General features: G+C 33.7%; 1 non-coding gene and 1 pseudogene across 1 annotated transcript; one reads left to right on the forward strand and one right to left on the reverse strand.

The window, feature by feature from the left end:
- Positions 1-19,556, reverse strand: part of LOC112095661 — a 178,173-nt pseudogene extending 158,617 nt beyond the window's left edge.
- Positions 19,557-20,307: 751 nt separating this feature from the next.
- LOC112095980 lies at positions 20,308-20,411 on the forward strand. Its single transcript, XR_002904140.1, has one exon. It is a non-coding gene; the product is annotated as a small nucleolar RNA R71 (small nucleolar RNA).
- Positions 20,412-21,812: the final 1,401 nt, after the last annotated feature.

Raw genomic sequence — 21,812 nt, forward strand, 5'->3', positions numbered from 1 at the left:
TAGCCTTGTGCTAGGATTTCTTCTTTTCTTAATTATGAAATAATTAGATAGAAGTATATAATTATTCCATAAATTTGTAGATGGAATAAATATTTCTCGTCAAATTAGTGAAAATAAAAATTTGGATTATAAGTTAATTTTAATGAGTCCAACAAAAGTCTAATTGTAAATATATTAGTAAGCTCTGATTATAATATATTATCATTTCAAAAAATAATTATAGAAGTATAAATAAATAGTCTAATTGGTTTGTGGTAATATTTATGGGTCGTTAGATCTAAGCAAGAATTTAATTCTCTTTAGGTGTAATTATAAACGTCCAATAATTTCTCAACTATACATACTTACATTGGTCCAACTATGTTACATCAGTTATACTATACCACTTATTTTGTCTTTTGTGACAAATTTTCATATAAACCCTCCACTCACTTTTATTTAACATTTTTTCATAAATATTAAGTTTATTTCTACCTACATCCACAGGTACATTTCAGTTAGCACCTCATAGCCAATATTGCATTTGTATCACAATACCCCTCTTTACTTTTTTTTTTTTGATTAAGCTCATTACTATTTTGAAATTGAATAATAGGATATTTAATTTAAACCTTACACTCCTTTTTTATTACAATTTTTGTTTAAATATCAGGGTTTTTTTTCATCCATTATCAAATTTTATTTTACACTTTTATACTCTTTTTATTTCAATTTTTTATAAATATTATGGTACTTTATTTCAATTTTTTATTTCAATTTAATTTATAAATTTTTTATAAATAGTAGTAGTAGTAGTAGTACTACTACTACTACAAGTACTACAAGTACTACTACTACTACAAGTACTACAAGTACTACAAGTACTACTACTACTACTACTACTACTACTACTACTACTACTACAAGTATAAGTACTACAAGTATAAGTACTACAAGTACTACTACTACTACTACTACTACTACTACTACTAATACTTTTTGTAGTAGAACTATTGGGGTTAAATAATTTGTTATACATGTAAGCAAAAAATACTATATATAATATTTATTAAAAAAATTTATAATAAAAGAGTGTAAAGTGTTAACTGAAATTTGATAGCAGATTTTAAAAAATATCCTAATATTAAAAAAGAAAAAAGAGTGCAAGGTTCTAAATTAAACATGGTAACTATTCAATTTCAAAATAGTGAAGAGGGGATATTGTGATACAGGTGCAACATAGAATAAAAATAATATTAAATTGTATAAGGTGCTAATTGAAATGTACTCATGGATGAAGGTGGAAATTAACTTAATACTTATGAAGTAAACTTTAAATAAAAATGAGTGAAAGGGGTTTTATCAAAATTTATAGCAGTGATGCCACAAAAGACAAAAGAAGTGGTATGATACCACCGTTGTAACGTAACTAAACCTTACATATCTATTTCACCTAACTTTTAGGAACATGATCAATTGTCCTTTTAGTAGAGCATATGATCCTTTTTCTTTTCTCCTTCCACTAGCTTTCTTTAATTAATCCATAAGGTGCTTCTAGGAAGATCATTATTTTTTTTTTCTTTTTTATTCATTATTAACTCATGTACCTTGAACTTAAGATCTAAGCCATAAGACAATAAAAGAGATTTCACCAGTAATCTATTTGGACAAGGATTCAGAGATAAGCTGAATTTCTACTAAGTACTAAATTAATTGTTGTTAGGTAAGAACTATAAAAAATAAATATACAAAATAAATCTTGAACGTTGATTTTTGCTTAGCAAAGCATAAGCTTAGTACCGAATCATAATCCTAAATTTAGACACTATAAAAGATCTATCAATAAAATTATCAAACTCATAAAAATACACAAAGGGATAATTTATAACATTAGGGAAACAAGATCTTTATATGAGAACTAATATTAAGGAGTACATATATACAAACTATTCGATACTAACTAATTTGGTGCTATGGCATGATTGCTACAACCCATATTTATTGTTTTTATTGATAGCGAAACTTTTAAAATAATTACAGTTAGTTTTACCATAGAAATAATCAGTCGTAAAGAGAATTGATTAAACGTTTTGCATAATTTATTTTTAAAAGTGTTGTAAGTTTTAAAAGTAGTTATATGTATTTGATAAATCTTATTATTAAATTGATGTGAGAATGTAAATGATTGAATCAAATATAATGTTGAATAAAGTTTATTAGATATTTATAAACATGTATATAAAGTATTTTTTTGTGTATATAAAATAATTAATAACTAAGATAAGTATTTTGTATTATTAATCTTATTTTTTATTTTGTTATGTTAATATACTTTTTAACAATAATTGTCTCTTTAAAGTTAATGATTTTATTTCCTAATTGATAATGATAATTTTAGATTTTTATAATATATATGACGATACATAAGGAATTGTATTAAGCATGAAAGTGGTTCTCAAAATCATTTTTTGAAAGGTTCTCCTTATTTACTTTTTAAACCTGCTATAAGCTAGGGTTATTTTATTAAATGTCAATTCTAAAGAAATTTACCAAACATTAAAATTAGATTAGATTTTTTCAAAATTACTTTTGAACTTCGTAAAAGTGATCCCAAACGTTTCCTTTATCAAAATAGGCCAAATCAGTCAAAATTACAACATTAGCAAAATTGAATACAAGTATAAATAACAAGCTTCATATGAGAACAAGAAGTGCTCAGACCCATAAATAATTTAACCGAGCTATTTTAATTAGGGGTGGGCATTTCGGTTTTTGGTTTGGTTTGGTTTCTATTGAGTGTTGCATTTCGGTTTTTGGTTTGGTTTGGTTTCTATTGAGTGTTGCATTTCGGTTTTTGGTTTGGTTTCTGTTGAGTGTTGAACAGTGTATATTCATAAAAGGTAAATTCATCATTTTACGCTATAAGTCTCATTAACATCTCTACTTTTATGTATTTCAGTCTCTTAAACTTTAATTATGTGTATTTTGTCATTATTTAAGTATTTTATATATTTTAAGGTTATTTTGCGATTAATAAGAAATTGTACTGTACATCATATGACATTTCTGAGCTCAGAATAGGTAAAAACCATAGAAAGGGAATAAAGGGTAAAATCATAACTTTAATCATGCTTAAGGTCTCGGATGGCGGCACTGATGTCATGAACAGATTTAGAAGCCCTAGAAACCTAAAGACAATAGACACTGAGGTAAAACGAACTCCGATTGCATAAAAAAAAGATTTATAGAGTTTCGAATCTAGTAGTGTAGGATGTATGTTAATTTGGTGGAGCCCAACTCACTTTGCATTGACTGATAATATGGTAGGTTTGTCCAAGTTTTGAGTATGTTTTTATAGTAATATGTAACATCATATTAAGGTTAGTATCATAACTTCTCATTTCTCTTTATTTTCATTAGTTTTGTTTTTAAATTTTTATGTGTTCATTGTTTGCATGGTCAAAGGTCACAATCATCTAATCTAAAATCTGTAAACCTTGTATTAGAAAAGACACTCCGCACACTAAGACGTATTGCATCACAGGGTAAAATTGTAGATAACATTGAAATAGATTCAAAGCAGCAACAACTACAATCACCACAGGAGTGGTCATTTAAGGATTACTTTAGTTCATTAGCTAAATTGAGCATATCATACATATGATACCCAAATGTAGCTGCTAGGAGTTTCGAGTAAAACCCAGTGTGCTAAATTGTCTCCTATCATTTTGTAGCCTAGAAAAATGAAGATACAATCAATATTTGAATGATTTTATGCTATTTGTCAAAATTTTAAATAGAAAAACTTTTTAAATGAAGATGTTAAGCTTAGACTATTTCCATTTTCTCTAAAGGATAGAGCTCGTTTTTGGTTTAATACATTACTTGCTAATAATATTACATTATGGGAACAATTGTTAACCAAAATTTTTAAATAAATACTTCGTAGTGCATAAAATGAATGCCATTCATAGGAAAATCTCAGAATTTACTCCGAAAAAAGACGAGCAATTTCTCGAAGCATGGGAGTGATTCAATGGGCTACTCTTGACGTGTCCATATCATAAATATGAGAAATGACACCAATGTCAGTACTTCTTAGAGGGACTATTGCCACATGTGCAAGAATGGTTAATGGCAATAAGTGGAGGTGAGCTAATTTGTAAAAGTGCATTAGAAAATTGTGATTTCTTCCAGCAACAAGCAGACAATGCCCAACAACGAAAGGCAAATTCCGAAGCTAGTTAGTGCCTAATATTAAGGGAGTACATGAAATTAGTAGTGGTTCATCCTAGCAGTATGAAGAGGTCAAAACCATCATGACCTTGTGAAAAGGCAAAGAAGTCAACAACAAAGTGAAGATACCAGGGAAAAAGACAACTTAAGTTGTACCTTTAGAATTTGAAGAATCATCACCCAAGGAGGAAGAAGAAATAAGCCCACTAAAATACGTCCCTAAATCTCTATTCTCTTAGAGAGTAGCTAAAGTAAAAAAGAAAAATTCCACAAGTGAGATTATATAGATCTTTAAATAGGTACGTGATAGCATCCATTTGCTTGATGCTATCAAATAAGTGCCCTCTCACTCCATGTTTCTTAATGACGTTTTTACTAAAAAGGGAGGTATTCTCATTCAAAAGAAGGCATTTCTAATAAAGAACACTAGTTCTATATTCCAACACAAAATTTCACTCAATACAAAGAGCCTCACCTATTATCTCACGTAGCATAGAAAATTGTATATTTGAGAATGCCTTGTTGGACTTAGGAGCTAGCATAAATATTTGCCTTACTTAATATTTGTGAAACTTCAATGAAAGAATTACACTTAACTCTAGTTGCGTTACAACTTCCAAATCGGTCCATGAAAATATCTTGCAATATTTGTGGAGGATGTACTTATTCAGGTGAACAAATTTTATTTAATTGGTGATTTCATTATGATTGACAATCAACCAATGCATGATTCAAAGAAGCATATCCCCATAATTCAATTGCCGTTGATCGCCACTGGAGTGACTATAGTGTGAGGCGTATGTATTCATTATAGGAAGTTGAATTCTGTCACATGAAAAGACTATTTTCCTTTACCATTTATCAATCAAATGATTGATAGATTAATGGGTCATGAATTTTATTTCACTTTTTAAATGACTATTTAGGATATACCCATAATCTTATAGCACCAAAAGACTAAAAGAAAATTACTTTCGCTTGCTCTTTGGCACTTTTGAATATATGAGAATGTTATTTTGATTTTGTAACGTAGTTGCCACATTTCAATTATGCATGCTAAGCATATTTTCTAATGTGGTTGAATGTTTTCTTGAAGTCGTTATAGATGACTATCTTGTTTTTGTGATTTATTTAATCAATGTTTGTATAATCTACTGCTATTCTATACAGACGTATAAAGAAGAATTTGGTCTTGAACTGGGAGCAATGTCATTTTATCTTAAAAAAAATGTATTATTTTAGGTCACATCATTTCGATCGAAGGTATTGAAGTTAACAAAGCCAATGTGGATCTCATCTTCAATCTTCCTTCATCCAAAACAATTAGAGAATTAAGATCTTTCCTTGGGCATGCTAGTTTTTATAGATGTTTCATTAAAAATTTTAGCAAAATCTCTTGACCCTTATGGAACTTGCTCGCTAAAGATGTAGATTTCTTCTTTGATGACTCGCGTATTGAGACATTTGAAAAATTAAAGTAGCTATTGACTTCATTAACCATCATTTAGCCCCTAAACTAGAATTTACCATTTGAGCTCATTTGTGATGCATTTGATTATGCTTTCAGAGTAATAATTTAGCCCAATGTCATTTACCATTTAGCCCAATGTCATTTACTATACTATTAGGACATTGAATGATGCTGATGCAGAAAAAGAAATTAAAGAAATCCTAATTGGATTGAAATTTATAATATTAAGAATATTTAATTAATTTATATTCTAACTTAATTTTGTTTCTTATTTAAAGTTTTATTATTTTGGCATTGCTTTTTTAAGTTGTATTTCTAATTTAAGGATAAGTCTTATTAAATAGGTTTTCTAATCAAATTAGGATAAACGGTAATTATTATAAATTAGTGTCGATTGTAGCTTTAGAAGTGGGCCTTGATTATTTGTTATTGATTATTTCTTGAAATAAACTCTTGGTTTGAGTCATATTCTTGTTATTTCTCCACATTTTATGAAATTAATGAGTTTTAGCACCTAGATTCGTAGGTACTCTTAAAATCAAGTGGATTTACTTTATTTTATTCTAATATTCTTAAGAATCAACTAAGTATTGAAAATTATCCTATCTATCCATTGTTGAATATCTTTTATCCTTTTGTTATGTCAGTTTAATCACAAAGGGTTCTGTTTTAGAACCACACTGCATCATATGCACAATTGGTTACTCAATTATTAAAAATGAAATTTTAGTAGTCGTGTTTGTATTAGAAAAAATTTAATATTTTCTTATAGGATGTAAAATAATCGCATCCACATCTTTTTATAAAGAAAGATGCGAATGCTAGACTAATTCGGTAGTGTTACTTTTGGAGGAATTTAACCTCGAATTCAAAGATAAGAAGAGTGCAGAAAATGTGGTAGCAGATCATCTATCTTGCCACAATTTTGACAAAATTTTAAAATTATTACCATTTAATAAATCATCCCCAAATGAACAACTAATGAGTGCGGAAGCATTGTCATGGTTGTTGTGCAAATTTTATTGAACTCGCAAGTGCACGAATCTATTGTAGAATAGATTAATGGTGATGAGTGTCGATCCCACGAGGAGGTGGATTTTAATTATATGTAGAATTAATGTCGTATGAGGGTAATTGGATTTGTGGTGAAAATGATTTGGATTATCCTAAAATTCGAATTAAAATGGCAAGAATAAATTGAAGTGAAAATCTATTAAATTGACGTACTTGGGTATTTAGATCCGCATCAACATGCACCATGGGCTAAATATTCCTTATTAATGCCAATTAAATCATGAGGGGGTAATCCACACCTCATGAATCACACTCTAATCAATATGGTGTTAAGGGCTTATCGTGCCAAATAATAATAACCTTGTACTAGAGAGCCGGTGAAACCAAGGCGGTATCTAGAAAAGATTATTATTATTTGTCGACGAGAAGTCAAAACATCCACAAAAACTAGAGGGGAATAGAAAATAAATTTACCAAATAAAGTCCATGACACATGTTGAGACTTCACCTTCAACCCAAGCTTGAAAGAAAATTAGCTACTCATAATTGAACTAGGGGCAAAATGAAAATTTATTAAAATACATAGAAAATACAAGATGGAGAAGGAATTACAAAAAATGGAGTCCAAAAATGGATTCAGAGCTATCAAATTAGGGGGGAGAGCCTCCTTTTTATAGATACATTGAGTAAATCATGGCCATCGGATCAAAAACATTTCGGACGCTGAGGATTGTGCCATGTCATCAGTCAACAGTACGCAGTTTGACCACGTGATTGAACAGTAACACAGTTTGACCCAGCTTGAACAGTGACGCGGTTTGGTTGAAAATAATCCTGTGTAATGCATGTACTGTACGCGCAGTTTTTGGTCCACTAACATGCTGCCACGTCACCAATCAACAGTGCATAAGAATTTTAGTCCAATAGGATCATGACACCTCATCAGTCAATGCCACATCATCGGTCAATGCCACGTCATCGATCCGTCTATGTGAACAGTGTCGTGAACAGTAACGTAGACAGTACCGTATATGTGAATAGTACCGTACATGTAAACATTACCATTTTTCATTTTATGCTCCTCCTAAGGTTTTCAACCGTCCTGAGTTCAAAAGTGATGTCCGTTTTACCGTATGATCTCTTGTTCATTGTGAAATGACTATGATGCCCCTAAAATATATAAAATACTTCTTATAATACAACACACATAATTAAATGACAAGAAGCTTAAATACATAAAAGTAAGAGTGTTAGTAAAACTTGAAGTGTAAAATGATGATTTTCTCCTTTATAAATATACATTTTCTAGCACTCAACAATGGTATGCTAATATAATTAACAATCTTGTTATAGACACCTTCCAAATCGTTGGACTAAGTAGGACAAGGACAAATTTTTTGTGGAAACAAGGAATTTCTTTTGGGATAAACTTTATCTATTCAAGTATTATATGGATCAAATTGTTAGATAATGCGTCCTAGAGAGCGAATTTCAAAAAATCCTTTTATTTTATTTTAAACAAGCTTGTGGAGGCCATTTTAATATGCTAAAGTTTTATGATGTGGTTTTTGTAGGTCAACCTTATTTCGAGGTGCTTACCCTTTTTATTCTTCATGTGATAGGTGCCAGCATATGGGAAGCAGTACACAAACGAATACGATGCCCTATTCTGGTGGTTGAGATTTTTAATGTGTAGGGCATCAATTTATTGGATTATTTTCTCATTCTTTTAGCCATCAATGCGTACTAGTTGTTGTCAACTATGTATCAAAGTAGGTAAAAGCAATTCCGTGAAGAACTAATGATTACAAGATAGTAATAGGATTTTTAAAAAGCAATATTGTTTCGCAACATAAAAGACTGGTCATTGAGATGACGATGCACTATGGCCATATTGAACAACTTTCAAGACACCTTTGGGATGCCTTCTTATTGGTTAATGTATAGGAATTGTCATCTACTGGTGGAAATCAAGCATCATACATATTGGGCTATTAAGAAGTTCAACTTTGACATGCTTGGTTGGTCTAGAAAGGAGATTATTGTCACAGAACTTGAGAAGATTCATAACGATGCGTATAAAAATGCCAACCATATCATGAGAAAATCTTGTACTCAGAGACAGAAAATGCTTTTATTCAATTCTCGTCTGCATCTATTCCTAGGTAAATTTCACTCTTGATGGTCTGGCCATTTGTTGTTTGTACTATTTTTCTACACTGGGCCATTGGAATTGACGATCCAGAGAATGATGTCATGTTTAAAGTGAATGGCCAAAGAAAAAAACCATATCTACAGTACCAGCCACATGAAGATAGACACCAAAATAAATTTGAGCAACCCACTAAATCTTGACTAAGTCTTTCTCGTCTTTAATGGGTGGTTAAGTATTTGTCCTTTTGTTTTAGTATTACTTTACTGCTTGAAATCATTTGAAATCATTTTTTTTATGTCTGAATGATGTGCACATATATCTTTTGAATAGTATGATGTTTGTATATTTGACAATTGTGTTTCCTTTCATCACTTTTAGTGTATATCATGAGTACCTCAACAAGACAAACCATTTTCAACATTCTTGAAGAACTTTTACGTATGAAATTTCACCTAAGAGGTCTAATACAAATTTTTAAATAATATATTGTTTGGAATCTACGACCACCAATATTACAATTCCATGTTGAGGATCTAGAAAGCCAAATTAGAGGAAATAAAGGGTGTTATATAATGTTGAGTTAAGTTTTGATTATATCCACCTTTTAAACAGTGCGTTTTTATTTTGTTATTTTGCTTGCTTTCATGTTTGACTTGATTTCACAAAATTGATTCTTTTCTTTGATTTATTGTAATTTGTTACCTTAGTTAAACGGCAGATAAAAGATACTCTATGAATATTAAAGTCAATTCCTTCAGTTTTCCATAATAATTGATATTCCCATGCCAAGGTATAGATAGGAACACAATTTTCATGAAGCTTTACAAATGATTTCCCTCATTCTTTCTGAATGCACTCTTTACAATCTATAAAGCTTGGTCCGGACACTTGCGACTGCTTATGAGGAATTACATCTTTATTGACATCCTTTGGTTAATCAAAGCAAACATATGGTTGGTAGGTGCATTACCTCTTAGATTTGCTACTACATGCCTGGTTGTAGGAAAGAAAATTATTTAAAGAAATGAGAGTTAGATAGCTTTTATCATAAGTATGCCCGAAAAAACTACAAGAGATGCCTTTATACATCTTCGAGAATGGTGTCCGATAATAAGAAAGAGAAGATTCAATTCATCAGGGATGCTTGAATAAAGAGTCATTAGACAACGTCTTCTCGCTCTTGAAAGCATCCTAGTGAGTACATATAGAATACAATTCCCAAGTTATGCCATTATTCTAGAAAAAAACATGTACGATACAGTCTCAGGAATATGATTATAAATAAAGATTTTATGGGAAGTCTAGCCTCGACTTATTGTTGTGCAAATTTTAATGTACTCGCAAGCACACGAATCTATTGTAGTATAGATCAATGGTGACGAGTATTGATCCCACGAGGAGGTGGATTTTAATTATGTGTAGAATTAATTTTGTAAATGAGTGGTTGGATTTATGGTGGAAGTGATTTGGAATATGCTAAAACTTAAATTAAAATGGCGAGAATAAATTCTAAAATTGGAATTGCAATGGCGAGAATAAATTGAAGAGAATTCTATTAAGATGACGTACTTGGGTATCTGGATCCGTATCAACATGCATCATGGGCTAAATAATCCTTATTAATGCCAATTAAATCATGAGGGGGGAATCCACACCTCATGAACCACGCTCTAATTAATATGGTGCTAAGGGCTTATCGTGCCAAATAATAATAACCTTGTACTAGAGGGCCGGTGAAACCAAGGCGGTACTAGACAAGATTAGTATTATTTGTCGACGAGAAGTCAAAACATCCACAAAAACTAGAGGGGAAGAGAAAATAAATTTACTAAATAAAGCCCATGACACATGTTGAGACTTCACCTTCAACCCAAGCTTGAAAGAAAATTAGCCACTCATAATTGAACTAGGGGCAAAATGGGAATTTATTAAAATACGAAGAAAATACAAGATGGAGAGGGAATTACAGAAAATGGATCCCAAAAATGGATTCAGAGATATCAAATTAGGGGGGAGAGGCCCCCTTTTTATAGATACATGGAGTAAATCATGGCCATCGGATTAAAAACAGTTTGGACGCTCAGGATTGCGCCACGTCATCAGTCAACAGTCCACGGTTTGACCACGCGGATGAGCAGTAACACGGTTTGACCCGGATGAACAGTAACACGGTTTGGTTTAAAATAATCCTGTGTGATGCATGCACCGTACGCGAGATTTTTCGTCCACTGATATGCTGCCACGTCACCATCAACAATACATAAGAATTTTAGTCCAACAGGATCGTGACACCTCATCAGTCAATGCCACATCATCGGTCAATGCCACATCATCATCCGTCTATGTGAACAATGTCGTGAACAGTAACGTATACAGTACCGTACACGTGAATAGTATCGTACATGTGAATAGTGCCATTTTTCCTTTTATGCTCCTCCTAAGGTTTTTGACCGTCCTGAGTTCAAAAGTGATGTCTGTTTTGCCGTCTGATTTCTCCTTTATTGTGAAATGACTATAATACCCCTAAAATACATAAAATACTTAATTAAAATAAAACACATGTAATTAAATCACAAGAAGGTTAAATACATAAAAGTAAGGGTTGTTAGTAAGACTTGAAATGTAAAATGACGGTTTTCTCCTTTATAAATATGCATTTTCTAACACTCAACACACCCCCCAACCAGCTTATTGCTAGTCCCTAGCAAATAAAGCGAAAACAAAATTCAAATTCAAAATGATTTTTTTTTTTTTAGAAACACTAGTGTTTATTCAATCAGATTAATGATAGCAATCAAATAAAAGTATAAGCATTATCTCTAAAGCAACATCACACCCACATCAACCATCCACATCAATTAACTCAGTAGACTTTGTTATAGCTACTTTCAAGAATGACATGTCAAACCCCAAAATCTCACTGGAAGTAGTGACACTCTCACAAATAAATTAAACCCAATAAAAATAGTCACTCCAATGAATGGTAATTGAGAGAGAAAATAATAAAGAAGTGATATCACATGCTCTCACCAAGATGAAATAAATATGCCCTCAGCTTAGAAATAATACGATCTCAAGTCAAATAAAATGTTAGTCAACCCACTTTATTTATCTTTTTTTTTAATTATGCATCACTACATCTTTTTAGCCCATATAACTAGCTTCTACTTCGGACTATAGTTCCCTAAAATCAAGAAGGACTTTTATTAGGACGTAACGTAGGCTAGGGACATGGTTAACAAAGAAGGAAAATAAGGAAAAAAAAGTGTATGTTTGAGAAAAATGCAGAGAAATTTTTTTTTTTGAAGTTGCAAGGTGGATTTCACCTATTATTGTTATTTTTATTCTTTTGAAACAACAACTTTTGTTTTGTTTTTTTTTTCTTTTTTTTGTTTTTTTTTGTTTTTGCTTTTATTTGGCACAACTTCACTGAACAAAATAATTATTTACATTTTTCTCAAACATAAATAGGTGATGGACCTTATAAGATATCGGGTAATACTCCAAATCGGAGTGGGTCAATATGATAAGTTGACAAAGAAAAGGTTTTTTTTTTTTTTTAAAGGCTCAAAAGGGTTAAATATGGATATATCACAAAAGGGATGGCTAAAAAGGCTCAAATGGGACAAAGATGGCCTTTCCATCGTCTTTTAGGGCTCTAAATAATCATCCATATCTACTAGTTAGATGGGCCTCCCAATGTAGCAACACACATTTTTTTTTTGTTTTTTTTAAGGGTTAACTCAAAAGAAATCTAAAGATCGTATATAAAATAATAAACTATTAAGCTATATAAAGAATGGGCAAAAGGGTTACTCTCCAAGAAAAATGATAGGCTCAAAAACTCACTTGGTACTTATTATGACATGTTCATTCCTTCAAGCAACTCATATTTGTCTCTAACATCAACATGTAGAGTAGCAAACATAATGTAACATCACTTAAGACCAAAGATAATACAAATACTAAAATTTGAAATTAATCATGTCATCCAATGTTAAAACAAATCACACAATTTTTTTTTTAAACAACATTCTACCCCCCAACCTATTCTAAACATGAAAGGAAAATATGCATGCAGAAATGTGAAAATGATGCAAAAAAAACAAATTAGAAAAAGTACCTTAAAATGATAGAAAAAGAAAATGGTTTTTTTTTTACTAAGAAGATGCGTTTCTAGAGGCACTACACTCCATATTCAGCCATCTTCGACTCAAAAGTTGGAAAATGTATATTCATAGAGGAGAAATTAAAAAGAAGAAAAATAAACATCAAAACTTAATAAAGAAAAAGAAAATGTCTAAATTTTTTTTTGATTTTTTTTTTTGAAATTTTTTTTTCAAACAATGAAGATGCGTTTCTAGAGTAACTACACTCCATATTCAGCCATCTTCAATACAAAAAGTTAGCAACAGTTAGTTTCTACAACAAAAAATCAGTAAAAACCTAACCAAGATTCCACAATTGTCGACTATTCCCTCCCCCCAACCAGAATGAAATATTGTCCTCAATGTTTGAAAGGAAAGAAGTAGAGTTTAGAAGACATCACCTGGGTGGTGCAACACAGGAGAAAATATTTACAGGCGGAGAGTTAAATCTAATTTGTACTTCTTACTGCTGCTACTGTTACCATCATTATTTGGACGCTCCAACACAAAGGTCCAGGGGTCTGGCTCCGGTCTATAAGCTTGTAACAGATCAAGTAGCTCATTAGCAGTGTGAGCACAAATAAAGAGTTTTTTTACATTAGCGGGAATGAAATAGTTTTTTATTGCATGGTTAAGAAATGCGATAAAGCCATCATAAAAGTTATTGACATTTAACAAACCGATGGGTTTCTGGTGGATGTGGAGATGGGCCCAAGATGCTAGTGTGATAAGTGCCTCTAGTATTGCAAGATCTCCTGGAAGGAAAATAAAAGCATTAGCATGATTAAGCATTTCAGTTATTCTTTCTTGCATACCTGAGACAACTAACTCTTCTCCAGTTGATGAGTCAGACGAACTGCCCAACGGTTTTAGGACTCTTGGGATGATGCCTAACACTTGACTTCCTCTGACAAAAGCTGCTTCAGAGACCATTTTTGATAACCCTCGGTTACCTCCTCCATACACCAAGTGTAATTTTCTCTCTGCTATACTTCGACCAAGATCGATGGCTGCCTCAACGAACTCTTTATGTTTGCCATAGGTAAATCCAGAAAGCACACAAATGTTCTTGAATTGTCTATTTGGAGTAGCTGCCATTGTGATACTTCTCGAAAAACAATTTGTGAGTGCTTGAAAAAAAAAATCACATTTAAGAGTCTTGGTGACAGTGGGTCACAGTTGTGTATGAGGTAACATGTCAGTGTCAAATAACGCGTAAAGCACGTGGCTCGCGAGTCAAAAAGGAAACAGTAAAAAGGAAAAAGTAAACAGTAATAAGAAAAAAACAAATAGTAATAAAATTATTAAGGACAATAATACACATAATAAAACAATAGTGAAATAAAATAACAGTAAAGTGAAAGGATATTTACAGGTAGTTGCGACTGTGGCTCACATCTTCCTCTGGTTTTACGTCCAGAAACGGCTTGAACGCCCTCTATGGGTCGAGGATAGGCTTCCTATCCAGTTTTCTTATAAACTAGCAAACATGGTCGTTTATAGTCAGATTCCCGAGACTATATCGTGCATGCTCTTTCTGGAATAATGGCCATAACTGGAGAATCGCTCTTTGCACATATCCACTGGGATGCGTTTCAAGAGACAAAAGGATATCATCCAATGACTCCTTATTCAAGCCATCCCTAATGAATTAAATCTTATCTTCCATGTTATCAGACACCATTCCTAAAGAACATGGGTTTTTATTGCAACTCATTCTGGCACACTTATGAAAAGCAACAGAAATTCTTCGAGCTCGTCGTTTTCTTGCATAATTTCCTTTACCACAACCAGGCATGTATGCAATAAATTTTGGAGGTAACTCACCTGCCGATCGTACTTTAGCCTCGATTAACCAACGGATGTCAGCAGGTATGTTATTCCTCATGAGTAATCGCATGCGTTCGGACCGAGCTTTATAGATCGTAAGGAGGGCATTCTGAGGAAGTGAAGGGAATCGCTTGTGAAGCTTCACTAGAATCTCGTTTCTGTCCATACTTTCGCCTCAGAATATCAGTTATTATGGGAAACTGAAGTAACCGACTTGATTGTCACGGAGTACCGTTATCCGCCACTTCACCGGGGTAACAAACTAAAGCACACAAATAGAAAAACAAATTAAAACACACAAAGAAAATTAAAATCGTCCTCTTATTGAATTTACCTCAAGCTCCAACTGGATGTCGTAAACACTTCTCTCAATGTCTCTGAGTTGGCGTTCTAAACCCTCAACATAGGCTACTAACTCTGGTGGTTGTAGAGCCCAAATGCGTTGTGTTTTACAAAATTGAATCTGCCTTTTGAGATGAGTTTTGACACGTTGAAGTGGTTTAAGAATGTTCAGAAGGAACGGTCTAAGTATGAGACTCATGATTAAAAATGATAAGAGAAAACTTAATGGTAAAATAAACACACTTATGCAAAAACAATTTCAATTAGAAAAAGAATAATAATAAAAAGAAATAAAGAAAAATCAAATCAACGAAAAGAAAAATCAATTCAAATCTGGTGGGTCACTCAAATTTATTTCGGTGTCTTCTCCATGTGATTGGTATTCTAGATATGGCTTTAATCTTTGACCATTAACTTTAAACGTGACACCGTTCTTTGGGTCCTTAACTTCAACTGCCCCATGTGGAAAAACAGTATGAACAATAAATGGGCCAGACCAACGAGAGCGTAACTTACCTGGGAATAGGTGCAAGCGAGAATTGAATAAAAGCATTTTCTGACCTGGAGTGAAAGATTTTCTCATAATTTGCTTGTCATGGAAGACTTTCATTCGTTGCTTGTAAATCTTGGCATTTTCGTACGCGTCATTGCGAATTTCTTCAAGTTCTGCCAGCTGTAATCTTCTTTCTGAGCTGGCTTGCTGTATGTTAAAATTGAATTTCTTGATGGCCCAATATGCACGATGCTCAAGTTCCACAGGTAGGTGGCAAGCTTTTCCATACACTAGCCTGTAGGGTGACATCCCAATCGGGGTCTTGAAAGCCGTTCTATATGCCCATAAGGCATCATCAAGTCTTAATGACCAATCTTTTCTGTCTGGCCTCACCGTCTTTTCTAATATGTGCTTTATTTCTCGATTGGAGATCTCAACTTGGCCACTGGTTTGCGGATGATACGGAGTCGCCACTTTGTGTGTGATTGAATACTTTGTCAAAAGAGCCTTGAATGCTTTGTTACAAAAGTGGGCACCACCATCACTGATTATCGCTCGAGGGAATCCAAAGCGTGAAACAATGTTGCTTTTCAAAAATGCTATCACCACCTTGTGATCATTAGTTCTGCATGGAATTGCTTCTACCCATTTGGATACGTAGTCAACAACAACCAATATGTATTGATGGCCAAAAGACGGGGGAAAGGGTCCCGTGAAGTCGATACCCCATACGTCAAAAATCTCAACCACTAAAATTGGATTTAGTGGCATTATGTTCCTTCGTGTAATGCTCCCCATTCGTTGGCACCTATCACATGAAGAACAGAAAGTGTAAGCGTCTCGAAATATAGATGGCCAATAGAAACCACATTGTAAAACTTTAGTCGCTGTTTTCTTAGCACTGAAATGGCCTCCACAAGCTTGTTCATGGCAGAATGAAAGAATATTATGAATTTTATTTTCTGGGACACATCGTCTAACAATTTGGTTTGCACAATAATTGAACAAATATGGGTCATCCCAAAAGAAATTCTTTATCGCTGCAAAGAATTTAGCCTTGTCTTGCTTGGTCCAATGCTCTGGAAGTTTACCTGTAACAAGATAATTAACTATATCAGCATACCAAGGTAATACTTCCACATTCATTAATTGTTCATCTGGAAATGACTCATTCAATGGTAATGATTCTGTAATTGTGTCAAAATGGAGACGAGAGAGGTGGTCCGCCACAACATTCTCTGTGCCTTTCTTATCTCTGAATTCCAAGTCAAACTCCTGCAAAAGTAACACCCAACGAATTAGTCTAGCTTTTGCATCTTTCTTTGTGAGAAGATATTTAAGAGCAGCATGATCCGTGAATATAATTATTTTACAACCAATGAGATAAGATCGAAATTTCTCTAATGCAAACACTACTGCTAGCATTTCTTTTTCAGTAGTTGAATAGTTCAACTGTGCATCATTCAATGTCATACTAGCATAGTAAATAACGTGGGGAATTCGATCAACTCTTTGTCCTAATACTGCTCCTACTGCATAATCAGATGCATCACACATGAGCTCAAATGGTAAGCTCCAATTTGGGGCCTGAATGATGGGTGATGATGTCAACAACTGTTTTAATTTTTCAAATGCCATAAGACATGAATCATTAAAGATAAAAGGTACATCCTTAGCAAGTAAATTGCATAAGGGTCTAGAAACTTTGCTAAAATCTTTAATGAAACGTCTATAGAAACCAACATGCCCAAGGAAAGATCTTACTTCTTTGACTGTTTTGGGTGAAGGAAGATTAGAAATGAGATCCACCTTGACTTTGTCAACCTCAATACCTTTGCTCGAAATGATGTGACCGAGAACAATACCTTGTTTTACCATAAAATGACATTTCTCCCAATTTAAGATCAAGTTCTTCTCGATACATCTCTGCAGAACTAGTGTTAGATGATGTAAACATTGATCAAACGAGTCACCAAAGATAGAAAAGTCATCCATAAAGACTTAAAGGAATCGTTCAACCATATCAGAAAAAATGCTCAACATGCATCGTTGAAATGTAGCAGGTGCATTGCATAATCCAAATGGCATTCTCCTATATGCAAATGTGCCAAAAGGGCAAGTGAAAGTAGTTTTCTCCTGATCTTTTAGTGCTATGGGGATCTGATTGTATCCTGAATAGCCATCTAGAAAGCAATAAAATTCATGACCTGCTAATCTATCAAGCATTTGATCAATAAATGGTAAAGGAAAATGGTCTTTACGTGTGACAGAATTCAACTTTCCATAATCAATGCATACACGCCATCTTGTAGTCACTCTAGTGGGTATCAATTCATTATCAGCATTTGTAACTAATGTGACTCCTGACTTTTTGGGGACAACTTGTACAGGACTGACCCATGAACTATCAGAAATTGGGTAAATGATACATGCGTCTAATAGCTTAAGGACTTCTGTTCTAACAACTTCTTTCATATTAGGATTTAACCGACGTTGCATTTCCCTAGTAGATTTAGCATTTTCATCAAAGTGAATGTAATGCATGCAGTCTACTGGGTTTATACATTTTATGTCCGCTATGGTCCATCCTAATGCTCCTTTGTGCTCTTTTAAAACATCCAACAACTTACCTTTTTGTTCATCATTTAGGGATGATGAAATGATTACCGGCAGAGTACTTTCTTCTCCCAAAAATGCATATTCCAATGTGTTGGGCAATGGTTTGAGCTCGAGTTTCGGTGGTGATTCTGATGATGGGATGAGTTTCTTCTCTGATGGTGCTAGTTGTTCAACTCTTGACTTCTATTTATTAGTGTCCATGGATGGTGCTGAGTCAAGTAGGGCGTTGACCTCATCGACCGATCTGTCAATATCAAAATTCAAACCAAAGTGAGTTAAACATGTTTGTAAAGGATCATCACTAAGGTTTGAAAGAAAAGTGTTATCAACTATTGTTTCAATTAAATCCACATCAACAATTCCATCATCTGCACTGTGAGTTTGTTTTGCAATGTTGAAGATGTTTAGCTCCATAGTCATGTTGCCGAAGGACAACTGCATATTTCCAGTCCTGCATTGAATGTGAGCATCCGCAGTTGCCAAGAAAGGTCGGCCTAGAATAATGGGGATGTGCTTCCTTGAATCCTGTATTGGTTGAGTGTCAATTACAATGAAATCAACAGGAAAATAAAACTTGTCTACCTGGATAAGCACGTCCTCCACAATACCACGAGGTATTTTCGTGGACCGATCTGCAAGCTGTTACACCACTGGAGTTGGGTGTAATTCTCCAAGTCCAAGTTTCACGAATACAGAGTAAGGCAAAAGATTTACACTAGCTCCTAAATCCAACAACGCATTCTCAATTGTGTGGTTCCCTATACTACATGAGATAGTGGGGGAGCCTGGGTCTTTGCATTTTAAAGGAATTTTATGTTGGAGTATAGAACTAACGTTTTCTGTTAAAAATGCCTTCTTTTGAACATGCATATTTCTCTTTTTAGTACAAAGGTCTTTAAGAAACTTGGCATAAGATGGAACTTGTTTAATAGCATCTAGCAAAGGGATGTTAACATTTACCTGTTTGAAGATTTCAAGAATCTCACCTGTGAATTTTCCCTTCTTTCCTTTCGCTAACCTCTGAGGAAATGGAGCTTTAGGAACATATTCTCGTAGGTTGGTTTCTTCTTTTTCCTCCGGTGGTGAGTCCTCAACATTCACAGGTACGATTTGATTTTCTTTTGTCACCGGTATCTCCACTTTGTTGTCGACTTCTTTTCCTTTTCGCAAGGTCATGACTGCTTTGACCTCTCCATGCTGTTGTGGTGAACTGGTACTTGCTTCATGTACTCCTTTAGGATTAGGCACTGGTTGACTTGGAAATTTGCCTTTCTCAACAGTCATTGCCAAGGTCTGAACTGAAGAAGCAAGTTGTCCCACCATCTTCTCGAGGCTTGAAACTGATTGAGCTTGTGAGTTGAAGCCTGCTCTCAACTCATTTCGTAGTCCATCAATGGTACGGTTCTGTTGCTCAATCGTGGAGTGAGTAACATTTTTGAAATTCTGGAATGCATCATCCCATGGTCTGGGCTGAGAGTAGTTCTGGTTCTGATTGTATGGTCTAAATGGTGGCTGAGAGGCTTGAGGAACTTGAGGAATTTGTTGCATTGGTGGAGCTGGAGTTGCTGGTCCATTCTGTTGGAGTCCTTGAGACCATGAAAAATTTGGGTGGTCTCTCCATCCAGGGTTATATGTGTTGGAGTATGGGTTGTAATTCGATGGTTTTCTCATTACACCTATGGCATTGGCTTGATCTGAGTATGAGTCATGGTCATGTGGCTCTGTTGATTTAGCAGTCGATAACGATGCTATTTATCGAGAGAGACCTTCAATTATCGCTTTGACTTCTTTAATTTCTGAACTTGACTCGCCAATGTGAACCTCATTTACTCCCTTAATTCTTCTAGTATTCCTGAGTGATCGACTCCGTTGTTGGGAATTATCCGCTTGTCGCTGGAAGAATTCCCAAATCTCTGATGCACTTTTTGACATTAGCTCTCCTCCACTGGTTGCCATTAGCCATTCTTGCACATTTGGTAGTAATCCCTCCAAAATGTATTGACATTGGTGCCATTTCTCGTACCCATGATGTGGACACTTCAAGAGTAGCCCATTGAATCGCTCCCATGTTTCGAAAAATTGCTCGTCCTCTCTCTGGGTAAACTCCGAGATTTCCCTGCGAATAGCATTGGTTTTTGCACTGGGAAATATTTATTCAAAAATTTAGTTACCATTTGTTCCCATGATGAAATGCTATTGGCAGGCAATGTATTAAGCCATGAACGAGCTCTATCCTTTAAAGAAAATGGGAATAATCTGAGTTTAACATCATCGTCTGAAAAATTTTCATATTTAAAAGTTTGACAAATGGCATGAAAATCATTCAGATGATTATATGGGTCCTCATTTTCTAAGCCATAGAATGTGGGGAGACAATTTAGCACACTAGGTTTCAGTTCAAAACTCCTAGCAGCTACATTTGGGTATCTTATACATGATGTGCTCAAATTAGCTAAGGGACTGAAATAATCCTTAAATGGTCTCTCCTGTGGTGCTTGTAAATCCATTTTATTTTTAACGTGTTTGTGTGTGCGAAGTGTTTTCTCAAGTTTAAGGTCTATAAGTTCAAGATTAGGTAATAATGACCTACGACCATACATGCAAAATAAATAAAATAAAAATAAAGATGGGAACAAAACAAATAAAAATAAAGAAAAGGGAGAAATTACGATACTAACCTTATTGCGCTATTACAAACTTTCTATAAAAATACACAAAAACAAATACGTGAAATAAATTAACTAAAAAGAATTAGTAAGATAAACAAAAATTACAAAGAAAGAAGAAAAAAAATAACTTGAAAATTAAATTACAGAAATTTAAAGAAGAGAAAAAGAAAAGAAATTACTAACCTCTAAATGCAGATTCACTTTTTTTTTAATAAAAAATACAATAAAACAAATAAAAGAAATTATTCACAAAAATTAATTCTATGAATTAAAATTACTTACCTCCCCGGCAACGGCGCCAAAAACTTGTTGTGCAAATTTTAATGTACTCGCAAGCGCACGAATCTATTGTAGTATAGATCAATGGTGACGAGTGTCGATCCCACGAGGACGTGGATTTTAATTATGTGTAGAATTAATTTTGTAAATGAGTGGTTGGATTTATGGTGGAAGTGATTTGGAATATGCTAAAACTTAAATTAAAATGGCGAGAATAAATTCTAAAATTGGAATTGCAATAGAGAGAATAAATTGTAGAGAAAATCTATTAAATTGACATACTTGGGTATCTGGATTCGTATCAACATGCATCATGGGCTAAATAATCCGTATTAATACCAATTAAATCATAAGGGGGGAATCCACACCTCATGAACCACGCTCTAATCAATATGGTGCTAAGGGTTTATCGTGCCAAATAATAATAACCTTGTACTAGAGGGCCGGTGAAACCAAGGCGGTACTAGACAAGATTAGTATTATTTGTCGACGAGAAGTCAAAACATCCACAAAAACTAGAGGGGAAAAGAAAATAAATTTACCAAATAAAGCCCATGACACATGTTGAGACTTCACC

Source organism: Citrus clementina, unplaced genomic scaffold, assembly GCF_000493195.1.
Source record: "Citrus clementina cultivar Clemenules unplaced genomic scaffold, Citrus_clementina_v1.0 scaffold_1, whole genome shotgun sequence".
In the NCBI taxonomy this organism is placed as follows: domain Eukaryota; kingdom Viridiplantae; phylum Streptophyta; class Magnoliopsida; order Sapindales; family Rutaceae; genus Citrus; species Citrus x clementina.